Source organism: Crinia signifera, chromosome 3 (genome assembly GCF_055691185.1).
Source record: "Crinia signifera chromosome 3, ASM5569118v1, whole genome shotgun sequence".
In the NCBI taxonomy this organism is placed as follows: domain Eukaryota; kingdom Metazoa; phylum Chordata; class Amphibia; order Anura; family Myobatrachidae; genus Crinia; species Crinia signifera.
This window is the reverse complement of record NC_139219.1, coordinates 322,217,094-322,231,056: the sequence shown is the minus strand read 5'-3', so window position 1 is coordinate 322,231,056 and position 13,963 is coordinate 322,217,094. Positions and strand designations below refer to the sequence as shown.

The window sequence follows — 13,963 nt, the reverse complement described above, 5'->3', positions numbered from 1 at the left end:
TATGCTAACATTACTGTTGTGCTATGGGCTGGTGACACACACACACACACACACATATATATATACACACACACACATACACATAGATAAAACATTAGACACATCTGTTGAAAGTGGTTGATGAACACAAAGAGACAGAATGTGTTATACCTAATGAAGCAATATCATAGCGATAAAACCCATAGAATAGCATAATACCACATTACACTGTATGTAGTGCCGGTGGAAGGTCACGGAGTGTAATCCGCGCACACACAAGGGCATTGGGAGACAGTGTGCAGACAATACACTTACCTGGGGTTCCTGCTGGCTGGGAGGATCCAGGATTCACATTGAGCCGGTCCTGGCTTCCTCCTGATATGCTGCACACAAGATGCTGCTGTCTGCACCCCCTCCCAGCCCCCGGGTCATTGTGATGAGTGGCTGTGTCTTGTCTCAATCTGCATTCATTCTGGGTTGTACCTCCCCATTTTCTATGTGTCCCTCTTTTTTTTTTTCAGAATGACTTTTTGTTGCGTCAGGACAGTTGCCAGGAGACAGCAGAGCTATTCCAGCTTACACTCTCGCTTCTTTCATTCATAGAGACTACGGTCTACCTCCCTGCAGAGGCAGCGCGGGCGCCAGGTCCTACGCACCGACATGTTCTCCCTCCCTCAGTGGAAGGGATCCTGAACACAGAGGATTTGTAGAGAGAGATTTCCAAATGCCGTCCACAATCCCCCACTCATCAGACAAGTGCGGGAGTCTGGGGGAGCGGTAGAAGAACCTAGTAACGACCTGGGATATGAATGTAAACATCTGCCTTTTTATACACTGGATACTGTATTGAATACTGTAGTATAGACTGTATCAAACATTTAAATAATATAAATAAGTGGTCAGGAAAAGGGTAAACACCATAATACCATAATTAGTACAAAAACTAGTTATGGACTTTCTAAGCTCACATTCTCCCACCTCATGATAAGTCTCCTGTCTCTTCTTCCTAGCAGCTGCTCTCTGGTCCAGTGCACATTAAGGGCTCAGAACCACACACACAGCAAATTTGCTAGAAGAAGCTGTCCCTTATACTGCATGATATCATATTATGGGCAGTATTCAATGACAATTTTGACGATGTGCAGCGAATCCTGTTTAGGATGCCGCAGGGAGCCTGAGGACGGCGGCAGGCAGGGAGATAGAAGTCTCCCTGCCTGCCCCAGAACGTTTGTGGGGGGGAGGTGGGCTCCCCGGGAGCCAGGCAGCACAGGCTGCCCCCCGGGATAGCCAACAGGGGACCGGGTATTCACTGCACCCGATCGTGCATATGTAATGATCGGGAGCAGTGAATATATGAATATCTAATGAGCGGCTCGGCTCCCGGCCCCCTGCTGGCTGCTGTGTAAAAAAATATATATATATATATATTTTTTTTTTTTTTATTAAATATATATTCATGTGCTTACAGCAAATGAATAAAAATAGCATGCCCCTCCTCAGAATAAAATTCCTGATTTTTTTACACCAAATGTAAAAAACAAAACACTTTATTTTAAAAGTTTACATTCCACTTCACCATAAAAAGATAGCGATTGCTACTCGGTGAATCATGGCGAAAAAAACCTTGAAATGTATTCGCCATCTGGTTATTGAATAGGGTGATTCACAGTTTTAGTCAAAAAAATCGCCTTACAGCATGAAAATAGCACAAAATCACCATAAAACATGGCGAATCAGCCTCATTGAATACTACCCTATATGTGTTCTACTTGCCAAGAAGAGGGGGTTTACCCCCTATGGGCCTCTGATGGTAAATAGTTCTGATCCAGGGTGCCTACCCACCCGGGATAGCCGGAAAGGTCCAAGAAATCAGGCCCCCCTCCCAGCCCCCCGGAAAGGAGGTCAAACCTCCCGGAATCCTTGCCGTCTCCTACGACCCCCCCCCTCCTCGGCAGGGGTTCCGGAGAAGCAGGTGATGCAAATTGCGTCTTTGTAGTAGCACTGCCCACCACTGTGTAATGCCTAAAATACCAGCATTTCATGGAGGTGGGCGGGGCCACGAGGACGTCATTGGGCTTATGAAATGATACACTGAGCGTGCTGGGATTCATAGTTCCACAGTAAATGTAAGCGGAATGGGCAAAGCTCAACGTGCTCAGTGTTAATAGACCCTTAAGTCTTATTTAAGCATATGCAACTATGTATTTATGGATGAGGGGCAGTGTTGGCGCTGGATGGATTTAGGTGACATTCAGAAATATGTCAGTGTTCCGGAAGCATGAGGAGAAGGCGGTCACGCAGAGGGGCCTGTACTGCTCTGTGGTTGGGATGCGCAGTCCATCAGGTGTCATTCTAAAGGTGCCCATACACGTTGCGATTTTAACATGCGTTTTGAACTTTAAAAGTTCAAAACGCATCGCATTGGTTAGAATCGCACCGAGATGCGATGCGCGTCCCCGCGGGTACAATATTGTATAGCACAAAAGGTATCTGCAGGCAGTACTTTTTGTGCTGCATCACATCGCATCGCATCAGTTTTGTAGTACATGCCATGTGATGCATGTACTACAAGAGGCGAAATCGCATCACATCTGCACAGTACATCGCATCGCATCCCCTACAAGTGCCAAAATCGCATGGCACAATAAAGTACAAAACGCACAGCACCTAAAAATCGCCACATGTATGGGCACCTTAACTGGTACTGGGACAGTTTGCTCCTTCCAGATGATACACATAGCTAGTGGCAGGTGCTCAATTAGCTTAGTAATACCACTCAGGTGCATGGAAGGAGGGGTAATACTGAGTAAGTAAAAAATCCATGGTTTCCCCCAGCTCACTGAATGGTATTAGTAACCAGACTAGAACACTACATGATAATAGAATTCAGAGATATAGGTTACATATATTTGCGCAAATTTATGTGTAAGTCCCCAAGCCGTCGTCAAGGCTTCTCTGTATATTGGGGGGTCCCTAGCGCTATATCTAGGTGCAGGGTGCAGCACACCAAAAACCAGCACAAGCAAGTAAGCACAGAGCAGCACACCAGTGAATATACTATAGTGTTAATAGGGATTAGTGATAGGAAGCCGAAGCTATATATATATATATATATATATATATATATATATATATATAGTGTGAGAGAAATAAAATAAAATGCTATTAAAATATTGAAGAAATAGTGTTAGTGAGAAAAAAAGGTACTAAGTGTTAATAGAATGTAAAGGTGTGCCACACTAGAGCCACCCAGCCCAACCAGTCCATGGGCACCACACCCACACCACCGTTACCCTAAATTGGGTCTACAATTAGTCAGCAAGGAGCCACATGATAATAGATCCTTACTTGGTATATCTGAACTAAGAGCTACCTACCTTGGAGCAACCCCAGACTACTCCATGTGGCATATCAGGACCTGCATCTCCTCCTAATACAGGCTCCTTTCTGCCTCTCACAACATACATATAGATAGTGGCAGGTGCTCAATGTGTTCAGTAATACCATTTGTTATCAATGCTGGCCACACATCAGACCAACTTTTCCTCCAATCATCCAACTAGTTGGTTGGATGGAATAAAAATCTGGAACTGGATGGGAGCAAATGACAAAGAGCAATTTGCTCACAAACCTAAGAAAATGGACAAAAACATTCAGTGAAATGATTTAAATCAAACAGATTTTGATTTTCCAGATTTTCGGAGCAAATCACTGAATTACAAATTACATTTGTTCCCATCCAGCACCAGATTTTATTCCATCCAACCAACTAGTTGGATGGTTGGAGGAAAAGTTGGTCTGATGTGTGGCCAGCATTACTCAGTATTACCCCTCCTCCCATGCACCTGAATGGTATTACTAAACTAACTGAGCACCTGCCACTCTCTATATGTATGTTGTGAGAGGCAGAAGGGAGCCCATATTAGGAGGAGATGTGGGTCCTGATTAGAGGTGAGCGGTCTAGATTCCGTGGAATCCGAACCGCTCAGAACATAGCTGGCCTGACGTACCGCAAGCCACACTCGCGAGTTCCTGGCTTTGTTCAGAAACCTGAGCGCGGCCGAAAGCGGGAATCTGGCATCGGATTCTCGTGAAAACACCAAGTCTGTAAGCTCAGCGTCCCGAGAATTCGGCACCATTTTACAGTCACGCTTCCAGCTGCGCACAGCTCTGCTCGTGGTGGGTCTGGGCGTTGTGTAGGCTAGAAGGGTGTTGAACTTGTCATCATTAGTGTGCAGAGGAGTGTTGTGCAGAGGGGTGCAGTGCAGTCAGTGCCAGTAGCGCACGCAGGGGGGGTTTCTGAGTACCCAGAACCCCCCCCAGGAGTCTAAGGGCCCTAGACTGAAAGCTGGGGTCTCCTCTTTCCATGGGTACAAGAATTTTAAAAATCGGCCCTTGGGAACCGGAGATATCTGACTTCAAAGCAGTGGTCCCCATCCAAGCATGTTAATTGCAATTCCCAGTCAGATATTTCAGGTTCTGTCTGACAGAGTTTTTCTGAGGATATATTCCAAAAGCTGAGACTCTTCCACTTTGAGGGACACTAGTAGCTTGTCTCTACTCTGCCCAGAACCAGAGATATCAGCCTTCCAGCAGCTGGTTACTGCTCCAGCTCCACACACCTGGTATGTAGTTTTATATTCTCGTTGGCGGATGATCTGCCTCCTGAACTCTGATCCCCTAGTCCCCAGTACCATTTGGTAGGTGGGATTCTCTAGTTTTTAATTCCATTAAAATCTAAGAAATCTATTTCTGGAAACTGGAGATATATGCAGTCAAGCAAGCTGTCCTCCCACCAGGAAATTATGAATAATAAGCCCACTCCACTATACACCCCTCTGCATATAAAACATCCTCTACCACCCTGGAAGTTATGTATCAGGGCCCCTTCATTCAGCCCAATGCCCCCTTCTCCCACCCCATTTACCACCATCTGTGCAGTGTAGGGGTAATTAGTGGAAATTACTGATCCAGGCCCTACATGCTGAGCGGTTGATATAATACCCCCTGCCAGTTGCGGGACATCAAAACTTCCCCCACCCCTACTGCTGGAGGATCGGTAGGGGCCCCAATACATTGATATGCACAGGGGTCTACACTGCTGTTATGTATGTATATATATATATATATATATATATATATATGTGTGTGTGTGTGTGTGTGTATATTATTATTATTTATATACATTTGGTCTATCTATAATACTTTAACTGACCCGGCATATACTGGGTCACCTAAGTGTCCATCTCCGTGCTTTGCTCCACCCCTCTGGAAACCCCCTTCTGAAAATCCTGTGTTTGCCACTGAGTGCAGAGGGGTGCAGTGCAGTGCAGAGGGGTTTGTGCAGTGCAGAGGGCTTTGTGCTGTGCAGAGGGGTTTGTGCAGTGCAGACTCAGAGCAGAGGGGTTTGTGTGCTGGGTTATATATTATATATATAATATACTTATATTGTAGTAATTGTACTGGTTGTGTGTTAGGCAGGCTGTCAGTCAGTGTAGTGGGGTACAGTAGTACACAGGCAGGCTGTCAGTCAGTGTAGTGGGGTACAGTAGTACACAGGCAGACTGTCAGTCAGTGTAGTGGGGTACAGTAGTACACAGGCAGGCTGGCAGTCAGCTTTTCATTCAATTTTTTTTTTTCATTGTGGTGTGTGGTCACTGTGGTGTGCTGCACTGCAATCCAATACACCATACATATATATTACTGTCAGAAGCAGAACAAGTTCTGTGTGTGATTGTTCTGCCTCCATGGTCCACGCAGTGTTATACTGTACAAGCCCAGTCCATGAAAAAAAACATTCAATATAAATATACATTTTGCTGTTCTTTATTTTTTGCTGTATACTGCACCCCAATAGTATACACCACAAGTTACGTGTGTGGTTGTTCTGCGTCCACGCAGCGTTATACAAGCTGCGCATTAAAAATAATTAAAGTAAAAAAATCCAAATAAATTTCTCTCTTCTTTATTCATTGTTTGTTTGTACTGCACCCATAGTATACTGTCAGAAGGTCTGTGTGTGATTGTTCGGCCTCCACGCAGCGTTATACAAGATATAAAAAAATAAAATAAAAACAAAACAATGTTGCTCTTCTTTATTGTTTGTGTGTACTGCACCCCAATACACCATACTGATACTGTCAGAAGTTCTGTGTGTTAATAACCAGCCAGCTTGCTGCAGACCTTGGCCTAAATTGAATGAAAACAACATTGTGAGCTGTAAAGTTGTCAAAATTGTCTGGAAGGGGCTGGAAATTAATGTTATTGAGGTTAATATTACTCTAGGGACAAAAAACACAAAAATGAAGCGATTTGGGCGTTTTTTTTTTACCATTTTTGAAAAAAATTCAAGTCCAAATCCAAAGCCTTTCACCGCTGTTTGACAAAGCCAAATCCAAATCCCGGCAACGATCCAAATCCAAATCTTCGACCCCAGCGCTCATCTCTAGTCCTGATATGCCACAAGGAATATTATGGGGTTTCTCCAAGTAAGGTAGCTCTTAGTTTAGATATATTTAATTAAGGAGTCATTATCATGTGGCTCCTTGTTGGCTAATCGTCAGTGGCGTAGATATCGTAAGGCAGCCCCTGCTGCTGCTTGGGGGAGCGGGGGCTGCGTGGGTGCCGGATGCTGGCACCGGCCACTGTCCTCCACCCCTCTCCTTACTGTGCCCAGCCCCTGCCTCCCCCGCCACGCCTGTATTCCGCCGGGAGTCGGGACCGCATATCTACTACTCTGCATCCCGGCGCCTGGCTCCTTATGAGTCCAATGTCCGAAATTATCCCGCGGGGGGGGGGGGGGGGGGCGCAAAAATTGGCGCTACGCCCCTGCTAATCGTAGACACAATTTAGGGTAATGGTGGTATGATGTGCAGTGCCCCTGGACTGGACTGGTGGCTCTAGTGTGGCACACCTTTACATTATATTAACACTTTGCATTATTTTTTTCTTACTAACATTATATCTTAAATATTTTAATTACATTTCATTTTATTTCATGTTTTTTCTCTGTCACTATCTTTATATAGCTTCAGCTTCCTATCAATAATCCTTATTAACACTATAGTATTTTCACTGGTGTGCTGCTCTGGGCTTTCTAGCTTGTGCTAGTTTTTGGGGTGCCGCACCCTGCACCTAGATATACTGTAGCAATAGGGAACCCCAATATACAAAGAAGCCTTGATGACAGCTTGGGGGCTTACACATTAATTTGTGTAAATATATGGAACCAATTTCTCTGAATTCTATCATGCATCCTCAAAAAGTGTCTGCTGTAAGGGGGAGCGGACATTTTGTGAGAGCTATTTTTTCCATTATCAGGAGCCAGCCCCGAGGAGAGTCGGGACCACAGACAAGTAGATCTGTGAGTCCTGGCCACACACCCGGTGGCGGCAACAGCAAGAAGCACCAGCGGGGTAAGGCAGGGCTAGGGAAGCACATCAATAGCTCCGCAGACCCCCGGCCTCCACACTTACGCTGCGCCTCTTTACGACCGCACGGTCTGCAGGGTTATTGTTACGCCACTGCATAATGCTGCAGTAACATACCACTGTAGAAACATACCACTGCAGTAACATACCACTGTAGTAACATACCACTGCAGTAACATTCCACTGTAGTAACATACTGCTGCAGTAACATACCACTGTAGTAACATACCGCTGCAGTAACATACCGCTGTAGCAACATACCACTGTAGTAACATACCGCTGCAGTAACATACCACTGTAGTAACATACCACTGCAGTAACATACCACTGCAGTAACATACCACTGTAGTAGCATACCGCTGCAGTAACATACCACTGTAGTAACATACCACTGCAGTAACATACCACTGCAGTAACATACCACTGTAGTAACATACCGCTGCAGTAACATTCCACTGTAGTAACATACTGCTGCAGTAACATACCACTGTAGTAACATACCGCTGCAGTAACATACCGCTGCAGTAACATACCACTGTAGTAACATACCGCTGCAGTAACATACCACTGTAGTAACATACCACTGCAGTAACATACCACTGCAGTAACATACCACTGTAGTAACATACCACTGCAGTAACATACCGCTGCAGTAACATACCACTGTAGTAACATACCGCTGTAGTAACATACCACTGTAGTAACATACCACTGTAGTAACATACCACTGCAGTAACATACCGCTGTAGTAACATACCGCTGCAGTAACATACCGCTGCAGTAACATACCACTGTAGTAGCATACCGCTGCAGTAACATACCGCTGCAGTAACATACCGCTGTAGTAACATACCGCTGCAGTAACATACCGCTACAGTAACATACCGCTGCAGTAACATACCACTGTAGAAACATACCGCTACAGTAACATACCACTGCAGTAACATACCACTGCAGTAACATACCGCTGCAGTAACATACCACTGTAGTAACATACCGCTGCAGTAAGATACCACTGTAGTAGCATACCGCTTCAGTAACATACCACTGTAGTAACATACCGCTGCAGTAACATACCACTGTAGTAACATACCACTGCAGTAACATACCACTGCAGTAACATACCACTGCAGTAACATACCACTATAATAGCATACCGCTGCAGTAACATACCACTGTATTAACATACCGCTGCAGTAACGTACCACTGTAGTAACATACCGCTGCAGTAACATACCACTGTAGTAGCATACCGCTGCAGTAACATACCACCGTAGTAGCATACCGCTGCAGTAACATACCACTGTAGTAACATACCTCTGTAGTAACATACTACTGCAGTAACATACTACTGCAGTAACATACCACTGTAGTAGCATACCACTGTAGTAGCATACCGCTGTAGTAACATACCGCTGCAGTAACATACCACTGTAGTAGCATACCGCTGCGGTAACATACCGCTGTATTAACATACCACTGTAGTAACATACCACTGCAGTAACATACCACTGTATTAACATACCACTGTAGTAACATACCACTGCAGTAACATACCACTGCAGTAACATACCACTGCAGTAACATACCACTGTAGTAGCATACCGCTGCAGTAACATACCGCTGTAGTAACATACCGCTGCAGTAACATACCGCTGCAGTAACATACCACTGTAGTAGCATACCGCTGCAGTAACATACCACTGTATTAACATACCGCTGCAGTAACATACCACTGTAGTAGCATACCGCTGCAGTAACATACCGCTGTAGTAGCATACCGCTGCAGTAACATACCACTGTATTAACATACCGCTGCAGTAACATACCACTGTAGTAGCATACCGCTGCAGTAACATACCGCTGTAGTAGCATACCGCTGCAGTAACATACCACTGTTTTAACATACCGCTGCAGTAACATACCACTGTAGTAGCATACCACTGTAGTAACATACCACTGTAGTAGCATACCACTGCAGTAACATACCGCTGCAGTAACATACCACTGTAGTAACATACCGCTGCAGTAACATACCACTGCAGTAACATACCGCTGCAGTAACATACCACTGTAGTAGCATACCGCTGCAGTAACATACCGCTGCAGTAACATACCACTGTAGTAGCATACCGCTGCAGTAACATACCGCTGCAGTAACATACCACTGTAGTAGCATACCACTGTAGTAACATACCGCTGCAGTAACATACCGCTGCAGTAACATACCACTGTAGTAACATACCACTGTAGTAGCATACCGCTGCAGTAACATACCGCTGCAGTAACATACCACTGTATTAACATACCGCTGCAGTAACATACCACTGTAGTAACATACCGCTGCAGTAACATACCACTGTAGTAGCATACCGCTGCAGTAACATACCGCTGCAGTAACATACCGCTGCAGTAACATACCGCTGCAGTAACATACCACTGTAGTAACATACCGCTGCAGTAACATACCGCTGCAGTAACATACCGCTGCAGTAACATACCACTGTATTAACATACCGTTGCAGTAACATACCACTCTAGTAACATACCGCTGCAGTAACATACCGCTGCAGTAACATACCACTGTAGTAGCATACCGCTGCAGTAACATACCACTCTAGTAACATACCGCTGCAATAACATACCGCTGCAGTAACATACCGCTGCAGTAACATACCACTGTAGTAACATACCGCTGCAGTAACATACCGCTGCAGTAACATACCGCTGCAGTAACATACCACTGTATTAACATACCGTTGCAGTAACATACCACTCTAGTAACATACCGCTGCAGTAACATACCGCTGCAGTAACATACCACTGTAGTAGCATACCGCTGCAGTAACATACCACTCTAGTAACATACCGCTGCAATAACATACCGCTGCAGTAACATACCGCTGCAGTAACATACCACTGTAGTAACATACCGCTGCAGTAACATACCACTGTAGTAGCATACCGCTGCAGTAACATACCGCTGCAGTAACATACCACTGTAGTAGCATACCGCTGCAGTAACATACCGCTGCAGTAACATACCACTGTAGTAGCCTACCACTGTAGTAACATACCGCTGCAGTAACATACCGCTGCAGTAACATACCACTGTAGTAACATACCACTGTAGTAGCATACCGCTGCAGTAACATACCGCTGCAGTAACATACCACTGTATTAACATACCGCTGCAGTAACATACCACTGTAGTAACATACCGCTGCAGTAACATACCACTGTAGTAGCATACCGCTGCAGTAACATACCGCTGCAGTAACATACCGCTGCAGTAACATACCGCTGCAGTAACATACCACTGTAGTAACATACCGCTGCAGTAACATACCGCTGCAGTAACATACCGCTGCAGTAACATACCGCTGTAGTAACATACCACTGTAGTAGCATACCGCTGCAGTAACATACCACTGCAGTAACATACCACTGTATTAACATACCGCTGCAGTAACATACCGCTGCAGTAACATACCGCTGCAGTAACATACCACTGTATTAACATACCGTTGCAGTAACATACCACTCTAGTAACATACCGCTGCAGTAACATACCGCTGCAGTAACATACCACTCTAGTAACATACCGCTGCAATAACATACCGCTGCAGTAACATACCGCTGCAGTAACATACCACTGTAGTAACATACCGCTGCAGTAACATACCACTGTAGTAACATACCGCTGCAGTAACATACCGTTGCAGAGATATCTGGCTGTGTGGGTGCCATGAAAATAAAAGCACAATTTATAATGGTTGTCCGATCTCCACAGATATCACTCTGTATAGGGAACACAGGAAACCCAACATTTCCAGTGATAGGGATCTGGCGTGTGGGAAAGTAATGTAATATAACATGAGGGTGACTGCAGGGCAATGTCATAATCGTATTTGGAACCAGATAATTGTTCCAGTGTATCCACAGGACAGCATACGTGATGACTGCGCTCACATGCCGAATTATCCCAGATACTCATCTCATACCGGGCCAGGAAATGGTTAACGAGAACCACTACAGAGGAACCACGGCTGAGAACAGCGCTCAATACTTCCTCATGTGCTACAGCTCCATGGAACAGAGAACTGAACGTATCATTTGCAGGATTAACGATGGCTTATATAATAAGCACACATATTGCCGACATTCAGCCATCCCTGGCCTTGGCCTTTGGGGAAACGATAGCTAGGTCGACTCGAAACCATTACGGTCGACATACATTGGGTCGACCACTGAGGTTACATACAAAAGGTCGACATACCTAAGGTTGACAGGTGCAAAAGGTCAACACAAGCATTAGGTTGAAGGGAAGGTTGACAGCCAAAGGTCGACATGCGGTTTTTCATATTTTTTGAGCCGACATGTGCCGACATGCGGTATCTCATGCCCTACCATCCACTAGGGTGTGGTGGGAGAATATAATAGGGCCCGAAAACACGGCTAGATTCTTCCCTTAATACCTGATAAGTGACCTGGCAGTCTCATAGCTCTGGAATGGTCGCCCGTCTTCCTTAGGGGTGCAGGCGTTACACACTAATACCCCTTTCACCAGGGGCGGATTGGGAATTAAAACCAGCCCGGGAAATATCTTGAAGCAGCCCTAAGGGGGGGGGGACGCACCTGCGCGCCCCCGTTTTTTGGGGGCGTGGCCTATCAATATGGGGGTGTGGCCTATTTAGACAAGGCCACGCTAAATTTTTTGCCGCTGTGGGGGCATGGCTAGTGGCTCTCTGAGCTGCTGGCTATGTCCCCCCCTCAGGCTGCAGAATAGGCACATGCGTACAGGGTCTATTCTGCAGCCTGTGGGGCTGGGGAGATAGAGGGGGGGGGGGGGTGACAGGGGGTCTCCCAACTGTCAACGTGATGACTCTGAATGCGGACAGTTCAACTATATTTCCATTGCCATACGGCATATGAACATATTATGTCTCAGTTTCTTGGACAAAGTATTTTCTCCTAAAGAATACAGGACTAAAGGAGCCCATACACGCTCCGTTGTGGTCCGGCTCCGTTCTGTACTATGCGATGCGCGCTCCCGCGCATCACATAGTACGGTACAAAAAGTATGTGCTGCACATACTTTTTGTACTAGCTACACATCGTATCGGATCGCAGTGCATGCACAATGCATGCGATCCGATACGAAGTGTACTTTAAAAGTACATAACAGAGCCGCAAAACGGAGCATGTATGGGCTTCTTAAGTGATATGAAAAACACCATAATATTGACAAAACTATCAGAGGATTAAGTCATTGCAATGACCTGCTACTGTCCATACATTCATTTTTGAAGGGCATGTCATTATTCTTCATTCCTCACAAAGGGCCTTATTTTGGTTCATTCTTTCTGACAAAATCCTTCTTAGATGGGCAAAACCATGTGCACTGCAGGTGGGGCAGGTGTTACTTGTGCAGAGAGAATTAGATTTGGGTGGGGTTTTACTTCAAAGTGAGATCTATATTGCAGTGTAAAAATAAAGCAGTCAGTATTTTTCCTGCACAGAAACAAAATAACTCACCCAAATCTAATTCTCTCTGCACATGTTACATCTGCCCCCCCTGCTGTGCACATGGTTTTGTCCATCTAAGAAGGATTTTGTCAGAAAGAATGAACCAAAATAAGGCCCAAAGTCTCCAGGACAAACACGCCTCGGGGTGAGCTTAAAAGAAGCACTTTTTGCGTGCATTTAATTTCTGAATTTTTTGAAAAGGAACTCATGTGAGACAGCCAAAATGCACACTGACATCTATTTCTAGATCTACATGACATCATACCCTACATCAGTCAAATGGACACTATTGTATTTCAAAAATGTACCTAGCAAACAATGACATTTAAACCAACACAACTAAAAAAGACAACTAAACTTTTAATCATGCTCTACAGTTTTTCCTCTTCGTGATAGATGGATCTATTTTCATTTAAAGCACTAGCTGGTTGGTGAAGAATTAAGGATGGATTAGTTATGTTAGCCCCATACTACAGTGATATAAGCATGCAAAATAATTCAGCTTTCTAGAAAATCGCTGAGATTAAATTAATATTACTGCAGAACCCATGCAGCTTCATACCTCCCAACATGCCTCTCTCCAGGAGGGACGCAATGCTCTGTTTCTGGACTTATCTCTTAATTTATGATTGCCATCACCTGTTTTGAGCAGGTTAATTGATAAGAAAGGTGCTTCACCACAGGTGATGGTAATTATAAATTAATAGGGAAGTCCAGGAACAGAGCAATGTGTCCTTCCTGGAGAGGGTCATGTTGGGAGGTATGTTCAAAGTATGGAGCTGACAGTGCTGACTCCTCCCCCACCCTTCGACTTTGCGCCGTAGCATTTCCCACTTGTATCCGCAATAGAATGTATCCGGAATAGACCTATGTCCTAATCCCTGGAGCGACCCCGGAATTTGTGGTATGAATGGGGTATAAATAGACACTTATATTCCAGTTTATTGATGCGTGTGTGCGGCCAGATGCTCCCAGGAGTCTAAGGCAAAAATTCATGGAATAATCTTTGCGGGTGCTAAATGATG

The 13,963-nt window shown here is 45.0% G+C and overlaps 1 protein-coding gene across 2 annotated transcripts in view; it reads right to left on the bottom strand.

Annotated features, from left to right (window-relative positions):
* Positions 1-13,963, bottom strand: part of FAM167A (family with sequence similarity 167 member A) — a 62,068-nt gene that overhangs the window by 33,879 nt on the left and 14,226 nt on the right. The window contains exon 1 of one of the 2 annotated variants that reach the window (XM_083178773.1): positions 295-602. The exons of the other annotated variant lie outside the window; for it this stretch is intronic. The gene's annotated coding sequence lies outside the window, so the exon portion shown is untranslated. Of the gene's footprint in view, positions 1-294; positions 603-13,963 lie in introns of those variants that run through there. 2 annotated transcript variants of the gene reach the window in all.